This window comes from Lissotriton helveticus, chromosome 8 (genome assembly GCF_964261635.1).
Source record: "Lissotriton helveticus chromosome 8, aLisHel1.1, whole genome shotgun sequence".
NCBI classification, from domain to species: Eukaryota; Metazoa; Chordata; class Amphibia; order Caudata; family Salamandridae; genus Lissotriton; species Lissotriton helveticus.
In genome coordinates, this window is record NC_136069.1 from 1,363,939,589 (window position 1) to 1,363,967,121 (window position 27,533).

Below are 27,533 nucleotides of genomic sequence, written 5' to 3' on the forward strand. Positions count from 1 at the left end.
CTTCTGGGTGGCAGTGGCTGGGCAACAGCGGCAGCAATCTTGTCGGGCCGCAATGAGGGGTAAGCTCCCTCGAACTTCAGAAAACTCAGTGTGGTGGGTACCCGCAATTGGAGGAAAGTGCAGAGTGGGCACCCGCAATTAATGCATACTGGGGGAATCCCTACGCTGGGGATTCCCTATCTTTCCCTTCAAGCAGCGCGGCGCTGCAAAGCCTGCTCACTCCTCCTCTGGATAAAGAAAAGGAAAAGGAGCACAGCGCTCCCCTATAGCAGGAAGGAGCCAGGTGCTCCCAAAAATAAAGCGAAGAGCTCTCAGGGTGCAGGAGCAGCCCAAAGTCCCAGCGCTAAAAGAGATGAAGCAAAAGGTCCCAGGGTATAGCTGGGCCCAGGGAGGCAGCCCTCCTTGCAAGTCCTCCTGGGCCCCAGCAGCAGCACTCCCCACAGAAATCAGGAACCAAGACAGCACTGAACAACTTCACAGTCCCTATATTTATACAACATTTCTATTTGTCTAAAAGCGCAGGGCATGGGAGAACCAGATACAACTGGTTCAGGAGCACTTTGTGTACATGACGCCTTCCTTCTTCTCACAGGACAGGCCAGAGACATCAGATGCACCACAGGAGGTGGAGCCAGCATTGTGGGGGGAAGAGACAGTCCTATTCAGGTCCCAGGTGCAACTCCTCCCACCATCTATATTCAGATTGCCCTATTCACCACTGGGCAGGCTCATACTGGCTCTGGAGCCACCCACATCATCCAGCACCTATCACTCACAAGCCAGACATGCAATTCACATCATGCAGGCAGATGCACAGCACACTGAAATGCCAACTTCTAAAAGTGGCATTTCTCCACCAGTCACCATAAATCTGCACACGCCATTGCGCAGCATTTATTCTCACGAGTTTGCACTTATCAAACTCGACCCTGCACTCCCCTCATAATAGGAATTACCATGGGCACACATATACCCGGTGCATTCCTATGGGAAGGCAGGCCAATCTCACCACACGCACTCAGAGCACGCATGCACTTTACACTGGGCCACAGTGCTAAAGTGCGCAGAGGCCTAAAATCACTACCACCATGTCAGAGCTTAAGGTAAAATGTTTGGGGGTGAACCTGCCAAAAAGGGCCAGGTCCAACACATATATTTGTATGTTTCTTTTATATATGATGATACTGGGAAAAGGTACAGACATATGCCTACATGCTTTTAGAAATATGGGAAGACTTTCAACAGAGATATGTGAAGGATTGCTGCTTTGCTCTTAGATATGCTCAATAGCTGATTAGTAGTAGAATAGTGAAGCAGCAGCAGTAGAAAAGTGATGTTTAAGATATGTTTGGTGAGGAAATAGTGATTATGGTACTTTAAAAGAGTGTGTGTGAAACTTCACTTGAAGTATGCCGCATAAATCTAGGTGTGTGTTTGAAATGTTAAGTGTAGTCTGTCAAGTTTTAAGGCCTTTATAGTCTTGTGAGTGAGGCATTTCTCTACTTGCACATGTATTCTGATATGTGTTATGCTTTTGGAAATAGGTACAGATACAAGCATGCATGCTTTTAGGAATATGGGGCCAGATGTAGGTCGCCCTGTACCGGTCGGTAACGGCTGAATTTACCGAATTTCGGCCTTTCCTGACCAGAATTAGGCTTTTCAGCTGTAGGGGCCTAATGTTAGGATTCAGTAATTTACTGAATCGGTAATTTAAGGAATCGGTAAATTACCGAATTCTTAAATACCGATTCGGTAAATTACCGAATCCTTAATGTAGAGAGAACTCAAATGAGTGCTTTTCCCATTTTAGGATTCATTATTTTCCACCAACTACAAGTTGGTAGTAAACATCAAAAACCCCAAAAGAAGCAATTTTTTGCAAATTATTACAGTGCCATGTGGCAGATTTACATGCCCTTAGGGCATGTATGTGTGCCACATGTGCACCCATACACTATTCAGGGGTGCAACAGGGTGACAAAGTGACACCCTGCCACCCTTCAATGTGTTCTCCCTTTTACCGAATCCGTATTTACCGATTCAGTAATTCACATTCGTTCCTATGAGCCTCCAAGCCCATAGGAATGAATGGGAATTACCGAATCGATAAATACCGATTCGGTATTTACCGAATCTACCCTATTCGGTAATACTTACCAAATGAATATCTACATCCCATTTACTGATTCTAAAATACCGAATCGTTAAAATTCGGTATTTTAGGATCAGTAAATCTGGATTACCTACAACCGGCCCATGGTTAGACTTATGTTAGAGAGATGGAATATATTGCTGCTTTACACTTGGCTACGCCCAACATTCTGAGTATTCGTAGAATGGTGAAGCTGAAGCACAAAAGTGATTTTTATTACATGTTGGCAGAGGGATTAGTGATTAGGTTACTTTCTGCGAGTCTGGGGAAATGTACACTTGAAGTACACCATAGAAATGTTGGTGTCTCTTTCAAATGTAAAGTGCAGTCTGTCAAGTTTTATGTTTAAGGTCTGCATGGTCTTGTTATTGATGTATGTCTGTACTTGCACATGTATTTTCATATATGCTATGTATCTGAAGATGCTAGACGTACAAAATAAAGGTGTACGTCTATTTGTTTATTTCTTTTATATATGATGATGATTTCAAAAGGTAGACATGTATGCATGCTTTCAGGAATATGGTGAGACTTACAGCTGAGTCATGGAATAGACTGCTGCTTTATTTTTGGCTAATCCCAACAACCTAAGTAGTTGTATAATGCTGAGGCTGCAGCACAAAAGTGAGTTTTAAAAATGTGTGAAAAGGTACATTTAGTATTAAATCATTTTTATTGAAGGATTGTCACACAAATGATCATACATTAACTGTCATAGATATTACATTCAGTGGTATAACGAAAGCTTAAGATTCGAGGTATTAAGGAGTCCAACCAAGCTAATGTGAATGTAAACTGGCAAAGTACATAAATGTATGCAATCCCATCAGAAAGAAGAACAGAGAAGAAAAAAGGAAAACAGAAAACAAGAAACCCTAACTAAACCCCCCACTACGCCTCTACCCTACTCCTTCCCTCCCTACCCCCCACCCGTGTTCAGTGTCCACCAATTATTGCACCCTGGTCCATTCACGCTAACCTGGTCCTCCACCCTCCGTCTCCGAGAGACGCAACAATCTAAGATATCGGGGGCAGGTGACCTCACGGAATTCCAAAGATAGCAGGGACAAAAAGGGCTGCCACAGCTCTGCATATTTGGCTCCCTCCCCATTGGCCGCCAGGGAGAGTTTTTCCATGCAGAGCACTAGCCAGAGGTGATGTAGCCACCCATGCAATGTAGGGACAAGCGCGGTCCTCCAATGAGTGAGAATGTTTCGTATCACTGAGCCCAACGCGATCGCAATCAGGCTGTGGGAGTGCAGCGGGTATGTCAGGGAGTTCCGGAGCCCCAGGAGGACATATGATGGGAGATGGGGAATCTCTGTATCAAAGTGCATATCCACCTCAACTAGAATCTGTTTCCAATATCCCTGGAGATGTGTACAATCCGAAAGCAAATGTACCAATGTTCCCACTTGCCCGCAGCCCTGCCAACACAATGCATCCTTAGTGTGATCCATTTCGCGGAGATGTTCGGGGGTGTAATACTAATAAGTCGCAATTTTTGAAAAGGTGTCTGTAAGCCCCATATGAGAAGCGGAGTGTCGTGCTCTATAACAAATACCCTCCCACTACTTACGGCTAAATGTCCTGCCCAATTCCATCTCCCAGTACAAAAGGGGGTGGTAATGGACGGAGCATCTGAACCAATTAAACACTCACACCCAGTCAAAAGATCTGGGTTTGATCCATCACCGTTCTTTAGCCCACTCTGCCACCCCAGTTCAGACATGGCTATATGCAAATCAGTCTGGCCCTGTGCCTCATGGGAACAGTCCAGCCCGAACTGCCAAGCAATGCCTTCCCTGGACCGGAAACAAGCTTCCGAGGACCGGTTTCTGGCATTCCAGCCGTCTACAGCCCCGCTTGCTTGAATCCAGTGGCTAAGTGAGCAAGGGACTCACGTCTGAGCATACCCTGCCACACTTATGGCGGCCAAAGCGGTACAAAAGGGGGTGGTGATGGACGGAGCATCTGAACCAATCAAACACTCACACCCAGTCAAAAGATCTGGGTTTGATCCATCACCGTTCTTTAGCCCACTCTGCCACCCCAGTTCAGACATGGCTATATGCAAATCAGTTCCATCACCCAGCATACCCTTCCAGCACTATGAACATGCATGTATTTAGCTAGTAGCATCTTGTATAGATCGGATATTATTTCTTATCCGTCTTGCGCGTAATCAGCCAGTACTCATAGGAAGTGAGATGTCTATCAGCCCCTGAGCGCACCTGCTCATTAAGAGCCCAGTGCCGAGCCTGCAAGTATCTGAGCCTCTCCCCTTCCAGCAACCCATATTCCTGTCTAAAATGAGAGAAGGGAATTACCCCCTCAGTCGTGTACAAATGATAGAGAAACCGGCATCCTACTGGTCTCCATTTTGCGTAGGCCGCTGTGTCTAAACCCGGACTGAAGTTTGGATTGTCCAGGACAGGATAGGGGTAAGGGGCAATGGGAAGGTGGTGAATTCATGGCTGACATTCGTCCGGTCCCAAACCTCCAGAGGAAACCTGGTAATATATGAGGCGTATAGATTAGGGGGTCTGTGCTGCTTGCAGAGGAAAGGAATTTCTTGTAGGGGCCTACCTGCCACCGCCTGGTCCTGGAACAACCAGTGCTTTTCTGACTCCCATCTGCTCCATTCCACCAAAAGGCGTAGCTGAGCCGCTTGAAAGTAAAGCATCAATTCTAGAAGTCCAATCCCTCCTTCTTCCGGCGGGAACATCGCCAGCCGTAGTTTGAGGCGCGTTTTTCTCCTGTTCCATATAAATTGGGCCAATTCCAAATGTGTCTGCTTTATCTAACCTATAGGGGGTCGTAAAGGGATGGTGCGAAGAAAATAAAAAACCTGAGGGAGGACAGTTATCTTGATTGCCTCGACTTTGCCCAACCAGGACAGAGGGTAGTGCTTCCTCCGCCCCAGTTCCCTTCAGATCTTAGACCGCAACAGAGCATAGTTGATGGCAACCGTATCTCTCAAAGATGGGTCCATCCGAATCCCCAGATAGGGAACTGCCTCCATCGCCCACTGAATGGGAAACGCGCTTTGTAACAGATCCCAGGTGTGTTTCTCTGAAGATAAGTCAAGGGCCACTGATTTACTCATGTAGACCTTGAACCCGGAGACCCGCCCAAACGAGTCCAAGTCTTCAATACACACAGGCAACGCTTCCTTAGGGTGGGACAGAGAGTTCAAGACATCATCAGTGTATAAGCTGATCGTGTAGATGTAGCCCCCAAATTTGATCCTCGTTACTCCTGGATTAAGCCTCAATTTCTGTGCAGCGGCTCCATATAAAGGGCAAAAAGGAGGGGCGACAATGGGCACCCCTGCCTCGTCCCCCCCCAATGGCAAACCGAGGGGAAGTATAGGCGTTGACTCGCACCGTGGCTGCTGGGAATTTATAACAGTTCAGGATATAGGTACGGTACTTCAGACCTAATCCTGCCTTCTCAAGAACTCTTGCAAAATAAGGCCAGTGGACCCTATCAAATGCGTCGATAGCTAGCATCATGTACTCCCCAGCAGTTCATGTTGTTTTCTCAATAAGATGTAGGGCCCGCTTAGTATTGTCCGAGGTTTGGCATTCCGGGATAAAGCCCGCCTGATCCGGGTCAATTAAGCCTCCCATATGTGGTCCAAGCCGTGCAGCCAAGATCCTTGTGTATAGTTTGAGGTCAACATTGAGAAGTGAAATAGGGCGGTACGCCCCACACTGTGATTGGTCCTTTCCTGGCTTCAGTATGTTCGCAATGGAAGCCTCCAAGAGGTCACTTGGAATTGCTCCTGGTGTTGAAAAAGAATTAAAAAGACACACCAGCAGCGGGACGATCTGCGCACAGAATGTTTTATAAAAACATGCGGGGAACCCATCAGGACCCAGGGTCTTTGCCTCTTTCAGGCGGGAGATGGCAGGAGATGGCAGCAATGACCTCCTCCCGTCTGATGTCGCGCTCCAAGTGGTCTGCTTGATCTCTCGAGAGTGCTGGAAGGAGAATGGAGTCTAGAAAAGCATCTTCCTCCAGGTTGCCGATGGAATCACCGGAGTAGAGGTCGGCATAAAAATCTCTACACGCTTCAGCTATGTCACGGTCCTCCGTGACGCACCTCCCATCCCCCTAACAATCTCCTGTACTGACTGCTGTTGTCTGGTCTCTTGCAACTTGTGTGCCAGTAACCTTCCACATCTATCCCCTTCCGTGTAGTATGCGTGGCCTAGTCGCAGGGCTGCAAACTACGCCCTATCCTGATCAATCGCCACTAACTGCTGCCTAACTGCTTTCAGCTGCCTCCAGATCCTGGGCGCCCCCGTTCTCTGGTGCATTTGTCCAAGCTCTCTGACTTGCTGGGTGAGATCGTCTCGCTTGCGTTGCCTTTCTACATTATCTGCGGCGGATATCGCAATAAACTCTTCCTGTAAAACCGTCTTCAAAGCTGCCCACTGTGTCGCAAGTGTGGTATCTGTGTTGCTATTATGGGAAAGATAATCTGTGATGGCGTGCTGTCACATCCTTACGGTGCAGTAATGTCTCTCTAAGGCACCATGTCCACTGCGTGTGCTGGATCGGGGGAGAGCAAGGACAACAGTCACTGGAGCATGGTCAGACAAGGACGCGACTCCAAACTTCACATTCGTAGCTAAGGCAGGGTTGCGAGCAGATAATCTAGATGAGCATATGTTTTATGCGCATTTGAAAAATAAGAATATTCCAGCTCTTGAGGGTGAAAGCTGCGCCAGAGGTCCCTAAAACCTAACTCGCTCAATCGAGCGAATCCCTCTTCGGATAGGGCTCCCGCTTGCGTGGTGTGCTGACAGGACCTATCCAAGATATTGTCAAAAATTAAATTGAGGTCACCCCCAGAACTATGTGGCGGTCTGGTGTAGACGTAGCTTCAGTAAGGGCAGTGTGAAAAAACCTCTCCTGACCATCATTGGGTGCATAGACGGAGCCAACGGTGAACACAGTGAAGCCTAAAGAGAACTTATAGATTAACAACCTACCTTTAATCTCCGCCAATTTATGCAGGAGTTGGAAGAAAAAAACTGTAGGGGAAATTTCTGGGACCGGAGACGATGGTCGTCTTGTTGCAAGAGATGCGTCTCCTGTAGGAGGCAAATGTCTGCATGGGCTTGTTCTAGGCAGAGCAATATAGCCTTGCGCTTGACTGGGTTATTTAGTCCCCTCACATTAAGTGTAAGTATTTTCAGTTCCGTGACAGGCATCTAACCAACAATGTGTTGGAGGATCCATTGAAGCCTATTAACCAGAAAAGATCCATGCGCCCCATGAGTGCCAAGTCCCACCGGGAGCCAACCTCAGATACCTGATACATACTTAAGTTCTTGGTGGACAAAGAACATTAAACTCCCTCCCACTCCCCCCTTCCCCCCCAAAAACCCCAAAAAGATAAGAGAAATACTTTCAAACAAATTGTCCATCATCCGTAGATGTTTGGTATTACAGCAATACAGGTAACTCGTTAACTTCTGATATACTCCCTCCTGCGAACGGCTAGCGCCGAAAAAATGCAAACTATTGGCCATAGTATTGAAAAAGTCAGCCAGGTTGGGTCAAAGCTAAATCTGATGCCGCCGTCTTCACAGCAGCCAGCTGGCCCTCTTCAATCTCCGCCATAGGAGGCTTCCTCGCTCGAAGCCGCCGCCTCTGCTGGCGCCACTGCAGTCTTGAATCGCCGCCGTCCATGGCGCGGTCGGTCGGGTCCATCTCGTCCATCGGTGGGTCGATGCCCAGTAGCCGGCACGCTTCTGACAGGGAGCGTAGCTGATAGACTTTATTGTCCCATTTGAACACAAGGCAAAACGGGTGGCCCCAGCTGTAAGAGATGTTGCGTTGTTGCAATAGTGCCGTAACTGATTTGAAGGTCCTGCGTTTCTCTAGAGTGAGGGCGGACAAGTCCTGGAAGAGGGCTGGCGAGTGATCTCTGAAAATGAGAGGGTGCATCTGGCGGGCCTTTTGAAGGATCTCCTCCTTAGTGCGATAGTCCTGTCCGCATACTAAAATGTCCAGAGGTGGGGCAGAGGCAGAGTGCGGAGGACCCACCCGATGTGCCCTGTCCATGCGGAGCTCCACATCCAGAGGGCGCCCCAGTATGTGATTGAAGAGCTCTTGAGCTGTCCTCAGTCAACCTCACTCCTCGGATCCTGACATTATGGCACCAGGAGCGATTTTCTAGATCCTCCATGTCGGTCTGAAGAAAAGGTACATTTAAAGTATGACGCATAAATGTAGGTGTCTGTTTAAAATGTGAAGTGCAGTATCTCAAGTTTTAAGGTGTGCATGTTCTTGTGATTGATGTATGTCTCTACTTGCATATATATTCTCATATTTATTATGCATCTGAAGATGGTAGATGTATAAAACATTGATATATCTCTATGTGTATGTTTCTTCTATATATGGTAGTGCTAATAACAGGTACAGACAGAGGAAACATGCTTTCAGGAATATGATGAGATTTATAACAATAATGTAGACTCCTTTTTTGAGCATGTAAACTCATATAAACATATTGATCTTTTATTGATCTTGCAGTCAACCATATTTGAGAATTCTAGAAGGACTAGATTTTCTCTATCCACACTGTGTATTTACTTTTGGTTTTTAAATTAGACATCATGATAGAAGATTCTAGCATAGGCGCAACAAGTCTGTCTCCTATATAAAATTACATATAAGCGTGATATATCCAGGCAGGATATATGGGAAATAATCTTTGGCAATAGTTCACTATACAATTTTAGAACTATAAGGTTGTTTAGAGACACAGGTCTCCTAAAAATGTTACGCCTTTTTCTATTAAATAACCATTCTTAGGATTCATCCCGTTATTGACAATAGTGTGATGTTCATGTTTTCCAACTTTGTGTCCTTAAACCATTGTTGTACTATGATATAAGTCTGGCTATGTGAAGAAAAAGAAAGAAAAAAAGAAAAAAAGAAGAAGGAAAAGCTTCCTTTAAACTGAACTAGTTTTTGTCTATGTAAATAGTATTATTAGCAATGTACTGTGATTTATTTGTGATTTTGTTTTATTTTATTTTATTTAGAAAAAGTGGCTGGATACCGATCTGTCCTGATGAAGACAAATGATTTTGTCGAAACGCGTTGACACACAGCCCTAGATACTTTTTTGTATTGGAGAAATTATTTTTAAGAAAAAGCCCCCTACCCCTCATTTTATGTACATTGATATGTTTGTTTTATATCCATTGTCCAATGAAGTCATGTTTACTCATATCATGTAACCATCTTTTTATTGTATCATATGTATCCATACATCTTTTATAATTATATTAAAAATCAACCCTTTGATATCATTTCAGTCCATTGCTTTACTTTTACCAATTAGATGTTCATGAATATGTGTCTCTTTCAATAGCCAGCTTTCTGTCCTAAATTGTCTGCCTGGGTAGATACCTTTGCACAAAAATTGTTTTCCCTGACCCAGGAGTACGATCCATATCAGGGGGTCCTTGTTACCCACAAAAAAAGAGATTTATAACAGACTCATGTGTAGATTTGATGCTTTATATTTGGTTAGGCCCAACACCCTGAGTAGTTACAGAATGGTGAAGCTGTAATACTAAAGTGTGCACCATGTCATAAACCTCACTAATATACTGCAATTTCACTATACTGCGACTACTCAGGATGTTGGACGTAGTCAAATATAAAGCAGCAACCCATCACATGTCTTGGCTGTGTCTCCAATCACCTAGGCACTAGTGATGCACTCATCCATGCACTGAGGCACTATGTATGCACTCCTTCAATCAGCCTGGCACTACCATTACACTCATGCAATCACTCAGTCACTATGCATGCACTCCATTAATAACCTAGACACTACCGCTGCACTCATGCAATCATCAAGGCACTACCCATGCACTCCTTCAATCACCCAGCCTATACCTATGCACTTATAAAATCACTCAGGCATAACCTATTCACTGCTCCAATCACCCAGGCACTACCCCTGCACTCATGCAAACACCCAGGTTCTACCTATGCACTCATGCAATCACCCAGGCACTACCCTTGCACTTCTCCAATCACCCAGGCACTACCCTCCATTCATGCAATCACCCAGCCACTACCTATGCACTCATACAATAACCTAGGCACTACCTATGTACTACCACAATCACCAAGGCTCTACCCATGCACTCATGCAATCAGTCAGGCACCACCCATGCACTCATATATGCACCCAGGTGCTTCTCTTGCACTCATGCAATCACCCAAGCACTACCCATGCAGTTTTCCAATCATCCAAATACTACCTGTGCACTCATAAAATCACCCAGATACTATTCATGCACCCCTCCAATCACCCAGACCCTATCCATGCACTCCTTCATGCACCCAGGCACTACCCATGCACTCCTTCATGGACCCAGGCACTACCCTTGCACTTCTCCAATCACCCAGACATTACCTCTGCACTCATGCAATCACCAAGCCATTACCCATGCACTCCTTCAATCACCCAGCCACTACCCATGCACTTTTAAAATCATCAAGGCACTACCCATACACTCCTCCAATCACCCAGACACTACTCATGCAATCACCCAGGCACAACCTATGCACTCATGCAATAACCCAGGCACTACCCATGTACACCTTCAATCCCCCAGGCACTACCCCTGCAGTCATGCAATCACTCAGCACTATCCATGCACTCATCCATGCACTCAGTCACTACTCCGACACTCATTCTATTTACCGATGCATTCATAAAATCACCCAGTCAGTATGTATGCATTCATGTAATCAGCCAGTCACTATCCATCTTTTCCTCCAATTATCCAGGACTACCCTTGCACTTCTACAATCACCCAGGCACTACTGTTGCACTCATTCATTCACCTAGGCACTACTCATGCACTCACCTATGCGTTCAGGCACTATTCATGCACTTATCCGTGCACTCAAGTTCTACCTCTGCAGTCATACAATTAGCAAGTCACTATCCATCCTCTCTTTCAAATACCCAACCATTACCCTTGCACTCATACAATCACCCAGCTACTACCCATGGAGTCATGCAATCATTCAGGCATACCCATCACGTCTCGGCTGTAGGTCTCTCCATATTCCTGAAAAGAATATACCTGTACATTTTGCTAGCAACTTCAAATATAAAAGTAATATACAAATAGATGTATACCTATGTTTTATATGTCTATCTACTTCACATGTATCAAAATGCATGTGCAAGTTAAGACATACTTCAGTGACATGATTATAAAGGCTTTAAAACTTGACAGACTGTACTTGACATTTCAAACACACATCTAGATTTATATGGCATACTCCAAGTGAACTTTTCCACAGACTCTTACAAAGTACAATAATCACAAATTTCTTCCCCAACTTATCTGAAACATCACTTTTCTACTGCTGCTGCTTCACTATTCTACTACTACTCAGGTACTGAGGATAGCTAAGAGGAAAGCAGCAACTCTTCACATGTTTCTGCTGTAAATCCTCTAAAAGCATGCATGTATGTATCTGTACCTTTTGCTAGTAACACAATATTTAAAAGAAGTATGGAAATGGATGTATACCTGTCAGCAGCAAGGAGAAGGAAGGAAAGCAGCAACTCTTCACATGTTTCTGCTGTAAATCCTCTAAAAGCATGCATGTATGTATCTGTACCTTTTGCTAGTAACACAATATTTAAAAGAAGTATGGAAATGGATGTATACCTGTCAGCCACTACTTATGTTCTCCTTCAATAACCCACTCACTTCCCCTGTACTCATGCAATCACCCAGGCACTACCTGTGCACTCCTCCAACCACACAGGTGCTACCTGTGCACTTATAAAATCCCTCAGGTACTACCCATGCACTCCTCCATTTACCCAGGTACCACCCATGCACTCTTCCAATCACCTAGCCATTACCCCTGCACTCATGCAATCACCCAGGTATTACCAGTGCACTCCTTCAATCACTCAGGCAGTATTTATGCAGTCCTCCAATTTCCCAGGCACTCAGTCACTACTCCTGCACTCATTCCATTTACTGATGCACTCGTGAAATCACCCAGGCAGTACCTAAGCACTCATGGAATCAGCCAGTCACTATCTATTCCCCCTCCAATTACCAAGCCACTACCCTTGCACTCATACAATCACCCAGGCACTACTGTTGTACTCATTCATTCACGTAGGCACTACTCATTGACTCATCTATGCATTCAGGCACTATTCATGCAATTATTCATGGACACAAGCTCTACCTCTGCACTCATGTGATCAGTCAATCAGTATCCAATCTCTCCTCCAATTACACAGACACAACCCTTGCACTCATACAATTATCCAGTAACTACCCATGGAGTAATGCAATCTCTGAGGCACACCCATCATATGTCTCAGCTGTAAGTCTCACCATATTCTTCAAACCATGTATACATATGTCTGTACCTTTTGTTAGCAACATCTTACATAAAAGTAATATACAGATAGATATATACTTGTGTTTTTATGTCTAGCATCTTCAAATGCATAATATGTATCAGAATACATGTGCAAGTAGAGATATACCTTAGTCACAACACCATGCAGCCCTTAAAACTTGACAGATTGCTCTTCACATTTGAAGCAGATTATGAGAATTATGCAGTATATTTGAAGTGTAGCTTTCCACAGACTCATACAAAGTAGAGTAATAACGAATCCTTCTCCTAATATGCCATAAACCTCACTTGTGTGATGCTGCTTCATCATTCTACAACTACATAGGGTGTTGATCCTAGCCAACTATATAGCAGCAATCCTTCACATGTCTCTGCTGTAAATATCACCATCTTTGTAAAAGCATGCATGCATATGTCTGTACCATTTGTTAGTAGCATCATATATCAAAGAAACATACAAATAGATGTATACCTATGTTTTATATGTGTAGCATGTTCAGGTGTATAAGACATATCACAAAACATGTGCAAGTACATACATACTTAAATCAGAAGACCATAAATACCTTAAAACTTGAGAGACTGCACTTAATATTTCAAAGAAACACCTAGATTTATTTAGTGCACTTCAAGTGAACTTTTCCAGAGACTCTTACAAAGTACCATAATCACTACTTCCTCACCCAACATATCCTAAACATTATTTTTCTGGTGCTGCTGCTTTACGATTTTACTACTAGTTAGGTATTGATCATAGTCAGAAACAAAGTAGAAAGAAGCTTGAGAAGTGCAGAAAGAGGCAAGAGGGGTGCAGCTGGAGGCAAGAGAAGGGCATGCAGACAGAAGCAACAGAGGTGCGGAAAGAGGCAAGAGAAGTACAGAAACAGGCAAAAGAAGTACAGAAAGAACCAAGAGCAGTGCAGAAAGAACCAACAAAGGTACAGAAGGAGACAAGAGGGGTACAGAAAGAGGCAAGAGAACTGCACAAAGAGGCAATTGAGGTACAGAAAGAGTAAGAATGTACAGAAAGAGGCAAGAGAATTGCAGAAAGAGGCAAGAGAAGTGTGTAAAGGGGCAAGAGAAGTACAGAAAGAGGCTACAGAAGAGCAGAAAGAAGCAAGAGTGGTACAGAAAGAAGGAAGAGGGATGCTGAAAGAGGCAAGAGGGGTACAGCAAGAAGCAAGAGAAGTGCATAAAGAAAAAAGCGAAGTGCAGAAATAGGAAAGAGAGTTGCAGAAAGAGGCAAAAGAGATATAGAAAGATGGAAGAGAGGTACAGAAAGAGGCAAGTGGGGTGCAGAAAGAAGCAAAAGCAGTGCAGAAAGAACCAACAGTGGTGCAGAAAGAAGCAAGGGGGGCGCTGAAAGAGGCAAGAGGGGTGCCAACATTTGCAAGAGAGGTGCAGAAAGAAGCAAGAGAAATGCAGAAAGAACTGACAGAGGTGCAAAAAGAGGCAAGAGGTGTGGAGAATGAGGCAGAAGTGCAGAAAGAAGCAACAGAGGTACGGAGAGAAGCAAGAGAAGTACAGAAAGAGGCAAGAGAGTTGCAGAAACAGACAAAAGAGGTACAGTAACAGCCAAGAAGGGTACAGAAAGAGGCAAGAGAAGTGCAGAAAGAAGCAACAGAGGGGCAGAAGGAGGCAAGAGAACTGTAGAAAGAGACAAGAGAATATAGAAACAGGCAAGAAAGGTACAAAAAAAGGAAACAGGTGTGCAGAAAGAGACAAGTGGGGTGCAGAAAGAAGCAAGAGAGGTGCATAAAGAAGCAAGAGCAGTGCACAGAGAACCAACAGAGATGCAGAAGTAGGCAAGAGAGGTACAGAAATGTGCAAGATATATGCAGAAAGAAGCAACAGAGGTGCAGAAAGATGTAGGACAAGTGCAGAAAGAGGCAAGAGAAGTGCAGAAAGAAGCAGCAGAGGTACAGAAAGAGGCAAGAGAAGTACAGAAAGAGGCAAGAGAGTTGCAGAAACAGACAAGAAAGGTACAGAAAGAGGCAGGAGAAGTACAGAAAGAAGCAACAGGTGTGCAGAAGGATGCAAGAGAACTGCAGAAACAGGCAAGAGAGTTGCAGAAACAGGCAAGAGAGGTGCAGTAAAAGGGAACAGGGGTACAGAAGAGGCAAGAGAGGTACAGAAAGAGGTAAGAAGGGTGCAGAAATAGGCAACAGTTAGGTATTGAGCATAGCCAAAAATAAATCAGCAACCCTTCACATGTCCCTGCTGTGTCTCATCATCTTCCTGAAAGCATGCATGCATGAGTCTGTACCTTTTGCTAGTGCACCATATATAAAAGAAGCATACAAATAGATGTTTACTTGTGATTTATATATAAAGAATCTTTAATTGCATGACACATATGAGAATACACATGCAGGGAGAGACATACATCAATCACAAGACCATGCAGGCCCTAAAACTTGACAGATTGCACTTTATATTTTATTTGGGTAGTAGTAGAGAAATCCATTAGTTGTGCTCTTTCATTCTGTGGTGGAGGATGTGATGTCTCATAAATGAAGGAATTGTACAGTGTCTGATATAGCTTTGCAGTACAATTAAAAGTATTTCTTTATTTATAGATGAGAATATTTGTATATAATTATCTTAATAATATAAAATTACTTTTAGAAATTACTTAAACATTTCTTTTTTAAGATGTTCACCAATATTAGTAATAAAGATTGAGAATGGTAAGAAAAGAACACAAGAAAAGACAAGAAAAAAACAATACTATTTAAAATATCTGAAGGAAAGAGAAAAGTAGAAATTAGATGAAGTTCAAAATGTGACATTGAAGACAAAGCCTGCTGGTAAGAAAACTAAAGTATTGTTAAAATACTTTTAAAGGACATAATGAATTTTCAAAATGTGGAAAAGAGAATGGCAAGTTGTACAACCAATCAGAAGGAAACAAAAAAGGGCATTTTAATGGAAAATTAGGTTATGGGAAAATAATCCATTTTGAAAGAAGGATGAAAGAATATAAAGACATTAGGATGAGTGTATAAAAGTAGAGTACTACAGCATTTATTGAAAGATTGCAAAAAATATAAAAGAAGATCAGCAGCTTACAAGAAAAAAAACAGATTGAAAGTTTAGTACAAAAAGTTTTTGAATTGAAAAGAACATTATTTAGATTGGTATTGAAAAAAATGAAACATTGAATAAAATAATGCACTTTATAAAGGAGAAAAGCAAAAGAAAAAGACTGGTTAAAGTAAGTAACCTTTGCAAAAATGTTTCAGGTGAATGGAAGCACACTTCTAGTACTGATCCTTTTTTTAAATGAAGAAAGCTATTTTCAACAAAATACATTAGTTCATGCAGTTGATACCAGTGGTCATTGTTATGAGATAAAATATGGATGTCCAATTGAAAAGTAAAAAAGGTGGTTCCTAGAAATGCAGAAGAAGTAATAACTGCAAAAGTTCAAGGGAGATATACACAAGCTCCAGTGTATAAGTGGGATTGGAATAGTATTTGTAGTATACAACAGGAATCTATTGATATATTACGCATTTTCTTAAAAGATAATGCAAACAAAAGTGTTAAACAGAAGATTAAGAAGTTGCAAGGACTGGATCCTTGTAAAGCAGGAAAATAAAATAAGTTGCAGGGTCATTCTCTGGCTTGTCTTTCTAGAAAAGAGTGTAGAAGAACTTTTCATCATTTCAGAATGTTAGCAGTACATCATCCAGAAATGCGTAAGTTAGGAAGAAGATTGTACTATGCGAAAAGTCCTGCATTATCTTTAAGTAAAATGAACACAGGTCTTTTGCATGGTTCAGTATCGGATGTAAAAAAAAGTTTCTGATGATATACAGTTTTGTTTCTTTGTTTCATAAGAGGATTGTAGAGAAAGTGAGAGCTTGATAAATGTAGGTATTGAAGAACAGGTGGAAGATATTACTACTGAGAAGTTTGCAGAAGAAATTACAAAGTTTAAGGTACTTTCATGTGAAAAACCAAACAATGTTTATATTTGTCAAACTAGGAATGTTGATTTATGTTTAAAAAGTGAAAAGGAAAACAATGATAAGTGGGGAAAATGTGTTGCCTATTTGTTGGTGGAAGGTTATTTTGAGTTAGGTACTGATCAACGTATTTGTAAATATTGTTACAAAAAACTTAGAAGAGAACAAAATGCCAGCTAGAGCAGTACATAACAACTTAGAGTTATTAGCTATTACTCTGAAACTGGCAGATTCAAATACATATGAGTCCATTCTTATTCAATCTATGCACCTGTTTCAGTCTATAGGTCATATGGAGCCTAAAACAGGTAAGCTGCCTCCAACAGATTTAAAAAGAGGTCTGAAAGGAAGAGTTGTATATTTACCTTTAGATTTTAAGAAAAATATTGAAACTGTTGGTATAGAGAGAAAGGGAAGTGAACCTGTAGATATTCTAGTTAATAGTGTACAAACAAAGAGTCAGAAAATATGTCAAGAGTTAGTTAAAATATTTGCTATAAAACTGTAAATGTGGAATACCAAGAAATGGGCAAATAGAAAAAGTTCACAAATCCAGGAGTGAAGAATTATATGAACATTACATCCTCTACATTCAAAAGAAGTGATCGGAAACACTGTTGAATTATTTCAAATGAAGAAAGCGAAGGGAACTCCCATGAGTGTATGGGAAAAAAGTTTGGAAGCTCGTAGTTTTCCACATCTCTTCCCCACTGGAAAAGGTGGACTATATGATGAATGACCACTACAGATTCCAGCTTCAGAATACAGTTCGACAAGATAGTATTCCAAGATTTTGAAACTGTATTCCATATATATATCATCGTCTCTTTGAAAGTGATTTGTCTGGACTTCCATATGCAGTGAACCACATATTAAAAACAGGAGTTCATCGTACAGATGTTTCTGAACAGGAATTCTTCGACAAAGTTCAACAAAGAGACGATCATTTAGACTCTCAGTTAATTAATTTGATGGCATGTCAACGTGGTACTAATAAGTATTGATATCGTCGTCATGGAGAAATTAAATATATATTAAGAAACTTTGGTACCCCTACATGGTTTGTTATGCTTAGCTGTCCTGAATACTCATGGGACAATTTACCTGAATTTCTAAGACAAGCAAATTCAAATGTAAAAAACATTAAATTGAAGACAGCTGGAGAAATGTGTTCGTTGGATCCTGTAAGATTGTGCAGATATTTTAATCATAGGTTTCACGCTATGATGTATTTTATCTGCAACAAAAATATCCACCACGTGGAAAAGTTACTGATTAAACTGTTTTGTCTTTCACTGAAGAATATGTTACCTGTGTTATTCGAAAACAAGGAGGCAAAAATAGCTTGAGACAACAAGTTTTACGGTTTGAAAGTCATTGATGTTGCAAATATTGTTGACGAAAATACAAGTCAAAGGGAACATTTTATACAAAATGTCATTTTGGATTCCCACATCCAGTAATTTCAAGAGGGAGAGTCAATAGTTTTATGTCATCAGTAAGGCATACTATAACTCAAAAATCCCTGAAGAATACATACAACATAAAAAGAACTGAAGATTTAAAGTATATTAAGGACTACAATCCAGTGATTTTGACAATGTGGAATGCAAACATTCAGATCCAGTATGTTGCAGTTAATTCAATTGATGTTGCTCGCTATGTTACATCATATATGACCAAATCTGAAAAGACAGAGTTGATAGAAATATGGGAAGAAATTTCACAAGAGAAGATTCATAGTAACAAATTGTACAGCTTAGTTTGAAAATTCTTTTTCATTGAGAGATTCGATCCTACGAATGTTCGGATCGATTGGGATCTGCCAGTTTACATTCAAAGTAAAGAGGAATCATTTGGCTAAGTCTAGGTCTTGCTGCAACACAAAATCGAGTATTGAAATCCCTATAAGAAATTGAATACTTAGCATTGCATGAACCAAAAGTACAGATATTGTTAAAACTAATATGTTGGATACGTACTATCGCAAAAGGAGTCCAAATCTGGAAAACCTGTGTCTCTATGAAGTACTGCAACATTACAGATTTAAGAGAAATGTTACAGAAAATATAAATGAAGAAAAATAAGCAGTAATTTGATGTGATGGATGTTTGGTAAAACATGCCAAAAGAAATCTTATTAACCACACAAAACTCAGTTGTGAAACTCCAGATAAAAGGGAATTTTTCAATTTAGCACTTCTGCACTGCTGCAACTCTACAAGCCTTGGCGCAGTGAAATGGAATTACTTGGACATTTTGACTGTTATGAAGATTATTTTACTGCATATAAAGATAACATTCAATGCACAATTCTCCCTACCTCTCTACAAATGTTACATGAAGAGATTGAACAGGAAACTACTATTGCAGCTGAAATAGCTAGAGACAGTTCTCAAGATAGTCAAAGTTCTGCTCCACTAAGACAAGATCCACTACGACAATCAATTATTAAAAATAAAGCAGCAATAGCCATGAATGAAGTAGAAACAGGAATGCAACAAGCACAACAGAATAATATTGACTTAGGAAACTTGGAAGAAGAACTAAATATTGAACAAAAACAAATATATCAGCAAGTGACACAAAATATCCAGCATGGTTTGCTGCATGAAAAAAAGAATGCCAATGCACATCATTTAAATCTATTCAAATTTACATCAGTGGTGAAGCTGGAACAGGAAAACGTTTCTTAATTAAAATGTTGACCAGCTATCTACACAAAGCCACTGAATCACATTTATCATGTGTTGTAACAGCTTCAATTGGATTAGCAGCACACAAAACTAAAGGATTACTTTACATCGATTACTCATGCTACCAGTTGAAAATGAAAATAAATTGGAATATCACAAGCTATCCGGGGAAGCTTGTTATGAAAATGGGATTTATAAATGAAATGAAAATGAGATTTATAAAGCGCATGGCTACCCGTGAGCGTCCCAGCGCTAGTAACAGAGATAGTAGAAGAGAGGTGGAAATTAGGGAAAAAGCCAAGTTTTCAACAGCTTTCGGAAGGTAAGATGGTTAGGTTCGGAGCGCAGAGTGAGGGGAAGCAGATTCCACATCGTGGAGGCGTTATAGGAGAAAGCTTCAAGAGTACTGAAGAAAATAAAACTTCTAATCATTGATGAGGTGAGAATGGTCTTAAACTTAATGCTTGCCTTTTTTAAATTTAAGAATGCAACAGATTTTAAAAACAGATTATGATGTTCTATTTGGAGGAAAACATGTAATTGTATCCGGCGATCTACTACAACTTACTCCTGGGAAAGGACAACCAGTTTTTAAAACACTTGTCCATGAAGACAATAGGACTTCTTTGGGAAGTATTGGAAATGTCAACATTTGGTTAAATTTTGAATATAAAGAACTTATTAAAAATGTGTGACAGGCAAATGATAAACATTATGGAAACATTCCTCAAGATATACGAACTGTTGTTTTGACAAAACATAGTAAAGAAGCTTTACAAAGTCGGCTACTAATGAACTTGTTTGCAAATGAAAACATAGCACTTTAAATAATGTACAAAAAAATTGGAGAAAAGAAGTCTATAATTTGCCTAATGCCTACACTTCAAGAGTGTTCTACATTCAATCAAGAAATTTTTAAATTGGAAAAACCACAAATAGTGAAAACGGAAGCTATTGATAAAATGGAACACAAAAGAGTTACTATTCTTCTCTCAGAGAAATGACAGTTAAAATTGAATTCTTTGCAAAAGTCTGTGTCTAAGACTGCAGGTTTGAAAAAGACTTTCTATGTATGTGTAAACTGTCGGCTAATTTTATGGCGTAATTTGAATGTAGAAGAAGGTTTAGTAAATGGAGCAATGGGAAAAGTTGTTGATTTAGTAAACTTTCAGAACAGAGATGGAATTGAATTATTGATGATTACATTTGATGAGATTGAAGAGGTAAAACAGATTGGATGTTGTGCTGTTTGTTTTTTGTTTATAAAAGACTTGTATGTTCCTAGAAAACAGTTTCCTCTTTCTTTAGCATATGCAGTAACCATTCATAAATCTCAAGGTTTAAGTGTAGACAGTGCTTTGATAAATATTGGAAATATAGTGTTTGAAGAGGTCATGGCATACGTTGCATTGTCTCGATTAAGAACAATATCTGGTTTGTATTTGATTGATTTTGATGAGAAAAAGCTTACTGCTGATGCATTATTGTGTAAGAGAGTACAATCGGTTAAGAAGACTTTATGCTCCTAACTTAGGTGAATATCCTGTATATGAGAAACGTGAATTGTGTCTAAAATGGAAATACAACAAACATTCTACTGATATTTAAAAAAAGAAAATAATTCAAGAGAATTATGAAGGTGCAAAGAAAATGAAAATGGACACTGTTGAAGATATTGTAGGATACCAGTTAAAAAATAGTTCAGATATCAACTGCTATGCTAATGTAATTGTGAATGTTGTGTTTTATCTACAAGATCTTCATCATGAAATTATGGAAAATCGAGAAAAAGATTCTGTTCTGTACTACATTATAGTTTTCAAAGGATGGTAACTGATAGAAGTAAAATCCATACTACTTCTGGTATTTGGCATCTTTTAGATATATGTACTGGTTCATTGAAATGTACACTGCATATACAACCGGATGCACAAGAATTTCTTATCTTTATGCTTGGAGTATTGGAAGATGAAAGAGTAGAAATTGAAAATGTATTTGGCTAAGTTATAGATGGGATCATAAATGTGAAGAGTGTTCATTTTCTTCTACCACTGATAAAGACACTGAACGATTCATATACTTGACGGTACCAGATTGTAAATCAGTGTCTTTTAACAAAATAGTAAAAACAACTAGATATAAAATGTCCCCATTGTAAATCAGAAATGTTGTCAACAATATATATAGTAAGATTTGGAAAATATGTCATTTTAATACTACAACGTTGTATTGCAAATGTAAGAAAATTGGAAACCAATATTCAAAATGTTGTGGCAAGTCAAGTATCAATTTCAGGAAGAATGTTTAAAGCAGTGGCTATTATTTTCCATGATGAACCTACTACAACATCTGGACACTATACTGTATACGGGGAAACCATATTTCAGCGAGGAGACTGTGAAGGGGAAAGTACCCTTGTTCTTACCAGCGCCGGATCTTCTCTTACCCTCTACTCCCATTCCAGGCGAGGAGGGTCATGGTCCAGGCCCTGATACTCTCCCGCCTGGATTACGGAAATGTTTTATATCTAGGGGCCCCGGCAACAGTGACAAAAAAACTTCAAGTCACTCAAAACTGTGCCGCACGTTTATTGTTTAATATCCCCCGCTGGCAGTCGGCGAGAACTGCCCTAAAGGAGCTTCACTGGCTCCCAGTGGCTTCCAGAACATTATTCAAGGCCATGTGCATTCTGCACAAATCTTTTCACCAAACTGGCCCGGCAGTACTGTACCCTTTAATACCGCCTTACGTGCCGCTCAGAACCTTACGTTCAGCCTCACTGCACCTGGCAACTAAAGCAAAAATCAAGAGAGCCCGTTGGGGTGGCCGCTCTTTCACTCACTCAGCGGCGAAGGCATGGAACTCCTTGCCTTTATCCCTCAGACAAAATAATAATCTGACGTCATTTAGGAGAGAATTGAAAACCCATCTGTTTTCAAAAGCGCACTAATCCTTCCCTGCAGTCGCACACAGAAATCAGTCGAAAGCGCTGCGAGGCCTCCGGGTGGTTATGCGCTATATAAATGGAATTTTCAATTCAATTTCAATTCTTTGCCGCAACTGTTCGCCGGACCAGCTCCGCGGGTCCCGCTTCACCCTTGACTGTCTGGGGCTGTGGAGGCTCAAACGGGGCTGCGAGCGCAAGAGCAGGGACTCCAGTGTCCAGGAGCCCCTGCGAGGTCAATAGCCGTCACCTGGCCCGCTCTCCCCGGAAGCGCCGCCCACACAGTGCGGGACTGTGATAAATCAGCCCCCCTCCTTCCAACAGGTGGGAAACCATATTTCAGCGAGGAGACTGTGAAGGGGAAAGGACCCTTGTTCTTACCAGCGCCGGATCTTCTCTTTGCCGCAACTGTTCGCCGGACCCGCTCCGCGGGTCCCGTTTCACCCTTGACTGTCTGGGGCTGTGGAGGCTCAAACGGGGCTGCGAGTGCAAGAGCAGGGACTTCAGTGTCCAGGAGCCCCTGCGAGGTCAATAGCCGTCACCTGGCCCGCTCTCCCCGGAAGCGCCGCCCACACAGTGCGGGACTGTGATAAATCAGCCCCCCTCTTTCCAACAGGTGGGAAACCATATTTCAGCGAGGAGACTGTGAAGGGGAAAGGACCCTTGTTCTTACCAGCACCGGATCTTCTCTTTGCCGCAACTGTTCACCGGACTCCAGTGTCCAGGAGCCCCTGCGAGGTCAATAGCCGTCACCTGGCCCACTCTCCCCGGAAGCGCCGCCCACACAGCATCAGCACTTAAGCAGCCCGCTGCCCGCGTACGCGGGACGCGCGCGGACGTAGCACGGAGCGAAGCCCGGGCAAAGGGCGGGCCCTCTGTGGCCCTCCGAGGCTCGAGGAGGCTGGTCTGGGCTCTTCCCCCTGCTGTGTGCCCCATTAAGCCCCCTTAGCACATTTTGGCGTCACCCTCTTATTTAGTGTATTGGATCACTATTTCTGTTTTAACCATTTTAGAGCTGCCAATAGGGTTTAACCCCATTTTATTTTCTTTACGCCATTGTTTCCTATTCTAACTTTATCATAAGATGTCTTTACCTACTCCGAAATCTGCAGTAGAAGGGGGTGCTAAAAGGGGGACTTTGGATAATTTTGTTATCAGGGCGGTCCCTTCGGTTGATAGGGATATAGCCCTAGCTGAGCGACGCGCGGAAAGGCGCCGCTCTATTGAGCACATTAAGAGTAAAAGGTCTTCACTGGGCCCTATTCTTACAGGATTGCCTTTGTTAGATGGCAGTTCAGAGGGACCAAAGAGCCCTGAACCTCAGCTGGATTCTAGTATCCCTTTGTTACTTCAGGTTAGAGCTACTCCCCCAGAAATCCCTGTTGCTTCTAATCCCAACCCTGTCATCAATCTCTCAGGCTTGCTGGACAGCATCATTGATGAGGTGCAACTAACGACAGACACTCTGCTTGTAGCGGCTGAGGCAGTCTCCAAGTCTAATACTCAGACTGTAGCTGTGGAAGTAGAACGATGTCATGGACCCCCCCCCTAGGAAAAGGAGAAGAAAGGGCCCAGGTACACCCAGAAATAAGGTTATGCCCTCCCCCCGAAATAAGAAGCCTGCCCATTTTCCTATAGGATCATCCTCCCCGGTTGTCATTTCCACCCAACCCTTTTATTCCTTAGATCAGGAGGTATCAGATTTACTGGGGGGTATAGAAAAACTGATTAGGTCATTCACCTTGCCATTGGTAGAGAGACTCAAGAGGATAACGGTTCAGCTGGAAGACTTAGAGAAGGCCTCTAGGGCTCCCATAGTGAGTCCTATGGGATTAGGTGGGTTACTTCCAGCTCCTACATCTACCACTGCACCTTTGGTCCATGCATCTCGGATCTTGGACAAATCCAAAAAACACCTCAAAAGTACCACGCCTCAGGCTACTGTAGTCTCAAGGCAAGATATTACTAGGATGGATAAGGTAGCTACGGGGGGGTGTGACATCTAATTGCCCACCGACCAAACTTACGGGTATAGATCCTATTGTAAGACCTTACACCCCCAAAAGACATATGGTCAATTTGCCCCCCGAAGCTGCCCCTTTCGTGGTAATCCTTACTGGGGTCCCAGCCCTGGAGGCGGGCAAGAGGGAAGACCAGGTTCAGCTTAAAAACAAGGCTATTTATTGGCTAAAACAGAACCGACCTTTACCCTCTACCTAAACGGGGATATTCTAATGGTCCGGCGACTTGCGTGGCTGGGGCCTACCTCTAAAAGTACTTCGGGGGACATTGTCATTATTTGCTTTAAAGATAAAAGGGCCGTTAGTCATATTTTAAACTGGTCCTCCCAAACTTTCAGTAGTTCAATTACACCTCGAGAACTGCCTTATTTTTACCCAAGAAGTACGGTATGCCCAGCGACCAATTCTGGGCTGCGGGCACCTACCTTGCAAAGTTCAATTAGGCCATTGCTGCACCCGCAGGCTAACCGCTGGAGGACCCAGCATATCTAGCCCGAGGGGCATCATAGTGCTCTCAGACCTTCATTAGCTTCACAATGGGAACATTTTACATATCCTGCCTATCCGGCCTATCCTGGTCCTTGGACTCAGTATTCAAATAATCCCCGTGCTCCTGCTGACCCTAGGTCTTTGAATTGTTTTCAAATCCCCCTTTATAATCACTATGAAGGCTTAAGAGATCTAGAGGGTGTGGACTGACTGAGTTGCAAATTTGTTGTACCATTCGTTCCGACAGTTCCCACTCACACAGTTTGCAATGCTAGCGACCCAGCTACTGTTCCCAGGCTGCACCATGTTCCTGCCTCTGCTCTTACACGTAGCCTAGGCCGTGATCATCTTGAAGTTCTTGAACCTTGTACTGCACAGCTGAACTGTGATCTTCTCGATGGATCAAGTAACAGGGTATCAGCTGCCGAGCATAGGACCCACGGGAAGATCGAGTTTTTATTCTGGAATATTTCAGGGATTAAGGATAGGGCGTTAGACTCTTCTTGGCTGGAGTTTGTAAGCCCCTTTGGTTTTTTGTGTTTTCAAGAGACTTGGTCTGTTGAGCCTATTCACCTAAATGGGTATAGAACCTTTCATGCTGCAGCCTTACACTCTAAACGTGGGAGGAATATGGGGGGACTTTGTATTTATGTTTCGAATTTGATGGGTGTGGAGGACATCAAGGTAATTTAGATGGGAAACTGATATCAGATTTTATTAATTCGGTTGGTCTCCAAGGTTGACATCATTCTGATTAATATTTATAACAATCTGACTAAGTGCCTGGTTTCAGACCTGGTCTCTGTCATGATTAATGACATTCATGGGATTATAACCTCGAAGGGGAGGGACCGCATAATTGTTTGCGGGGGGGATTTCAACCACAATCTGTGTGGACAAGATTGGGGGGGATGTGGATTCACAGGGGCGGATGCGGATGCGGATGTTGTGTCCCCACACTTTTCCCATTTGGATGGGGATGAATCTTTGAATGACATGCTGACATCTTTTAATTTGAATTTTGTAAATAGGATGTGCACCCCTTGCGTAGAATTCAGTGCAACCTTTGTGGGGAGAGGGCTTGGTACTATTATCGATTTTATTGTTGCCTCTGACAGTCATGCCACCTGGTTTGCGGACTATACTACTCATTCTGTAGGTTATAGTGACCACCTTCCCCTCTCCTTTGCCATTGTTTTACCACATGTGAAACATGGTTCATTGATTGAGAGACTGTCCTGGTTAAAAATTTGTGACATGCACAGACAAAATGGTTATGCGATTAAGTGGAATCGGATAGATCCGGAGGCTATGCATACCAAGATAGTCAGGGGATCTCTCGCCTCAATTGAAAGGTGTCTTGAAGTAGAGACTTCTAATGAAGATATCTTGTCAGCCTTCGAGGTCATTTCACCGACCATTCGTGACAGCCTGTCCCGTCCGGGAAGAGGTCGTAATTCCAGGCCGTTTACTAACTCCTGGTTTGATGCTGCCTGTTCTAGGGCGCATTCTCGCCTCAAAGCCGCGCTACATAACAAAGATAGGAAACCGGCTGAGGTGGCTACGTGCAGGAAAGTTTACCGCCTAGCACGGATCAACTGTAAGAATAACATCCACGCCGCGGCATGGAATGATCTGGCCAATGCCGCACATTCCAAGGATAGTGCTCTATTCTGGCGCGCAGTCAATGCACCAATTTTTAATGAAGCCAATAATGCAAGGGTGGAGGTTGCTATCAACGAAAATTCTTGGATTGACTTCTTTTCAGAAGTCTACAACCCGGAGGGGATCTCAAAGTTAGCCGATATAGAGGACATGGACAAGGAGGCTTCCCGGACTTTTTGCCAGATTAATTTGGGTATTTCAGTTGGGGAAGTATCCGCTGCAATTGAGCAGAGTATGGGGGGTAAAGCTCCAGGTCTAGATGGGGTTCCTATTGACATTTTTAAACATTCGGCCGACTTATGGTCCCCAATTTTGCAGAAAGTACTGGAGGCAATCTGCGAACGGGGGTTCCCCAAGACCTGGTCAGATTCGATCATTGTCCCTATCTTCAAGAAGGGAGATAGGGAGAGCCCTTCCTGTTATCGCCCTATCTCCCATCTTGACTCTTTTATGAAGATAAGAGGGAGGGTTGTCCTGAACCGGCTACTATCTTGGGTAGAAGAGGCAGGAGTTGTCTCCGGTCCAGTACGGCTTTTGTGAGGGGAAGGGCACCGTCGAACAGGTCCTGAACTTCACACTTCTACAAGGGAAATATGTTCAGGCTAAGGCGGGCAAACTTTATGCAGCATTGGTAGATCTGAGTGCTGAGGTGTTAGAAGATCTCAACGTGGAGGAGGCCATTATCTCGTTCCTAAGGCAACTCTACGCAGGGGCAAGGGCCAGGGTGAGATTCGGAACCGGGGGCGAGTGCACCAAGCCCTTCTACGTGAAGCGCGGAGTGAGGCAAGGGTGCGTTCTCGCTCCTCTTCTTTTTAACTTATATACCAACGACCTAGAGGATGTTTTGGTGTCCAAAGTTACTGATTCACCTAGAATCAATTCTAAACAAGTGGTATCTCTACTATATGCGGATGATGCCGTCATCATGACCAGGACAGAGAGAGGTTTGCAGACAGCCCTAGATGTCTACATTAATTTTATGGACTCTAGGGGTCTGACACTGAATGTAAAAAAAACCTTTGTGATGACGTGCGCCAGAGGTAAAACTAAAGCCTGCAAGTTGTTTTGAATGCAGGGAGAAAGTGCAGGCAACCTAATCTTTTTCATACTTAGGAGTTGTTCTTGAGGGTGG